At 40.0% G+C, this 385-nt stretch overlaps 1 protein-coding gene across 4 annotated transcripts in view; it reads left to right on the plus strand.

Moving 5' to 3' along the window:
- The window catches only part of Rab3d (RAB3D, member RAS oncogene family), a 10,755-nt gene extending 10,600 nt beyond the window's left edge, over positions 1 to 155 (plus strand). For all 4 annotated transcript variants that reach the window (XM_028872501.2, XM_028872499.2, XM_028872500.2 and 1 more), the window contains exon 5: positions 1 to 155. This exon is cut by the window's left edge and continues 1,513 nt beyond it. The gene's annotated coding sequence lies outside the window, so the exon portion shown is untranslated.
- The last annotated feature ends 230 nt before the right edge of the window (positions 156 to 385 follow it).

A 385-nucleotide genomic window follows, 5' to 3' on the forward strand; every position in this document is an offset into this window, starting at 1 on the left:
CTTAGAGCATCTGGATGAAGCTGTCTTTGTATAAATTGGATGAAAGGGAGTGGATAAATTATTTAGCAAAGTGAGGGCATCTAAACACTTGGAGGGGAGAGTCAATTTTTTTTTATGTTGCTTTATCATTAAATAAGCAAAACAGCTAAAATTAACTTTTTGTTGTTGTTTTGTTTTGTTTTTTTGAGACAGGGTTTCTCTGTGTAGTTTTGGTGTCTGTCCTGGAACTCACTCTGTAGACCAGGCTGGCCTCGAACTCACAGAGATCTGCCTTGCTCTGCCTCCCGAGTGCTGGGATTAAAGGTGTGAGCCACCACCGCCCAGCTTAAAATTAACTTTTTAAGATTCAACAACCTGTAGTGTGTGGGTGGTGTACACTTTTAAT

This window comes from Peromyscus leucopus, chromosome 7 (genome assembly GCF_004664715.2).
Source record: "Peromyscus leucopus breed LL Stock chromosome 7, UCI_PerLeu_2.1, whole genome shotgun sequence".
In the NCBI taxonomy this organism is placed as follows: Eukaryota; Metazoa; Chordata; class Mammalia; order Rodentia; family Cricetidae; genus Peromyscus; species Peromyscus leucopus.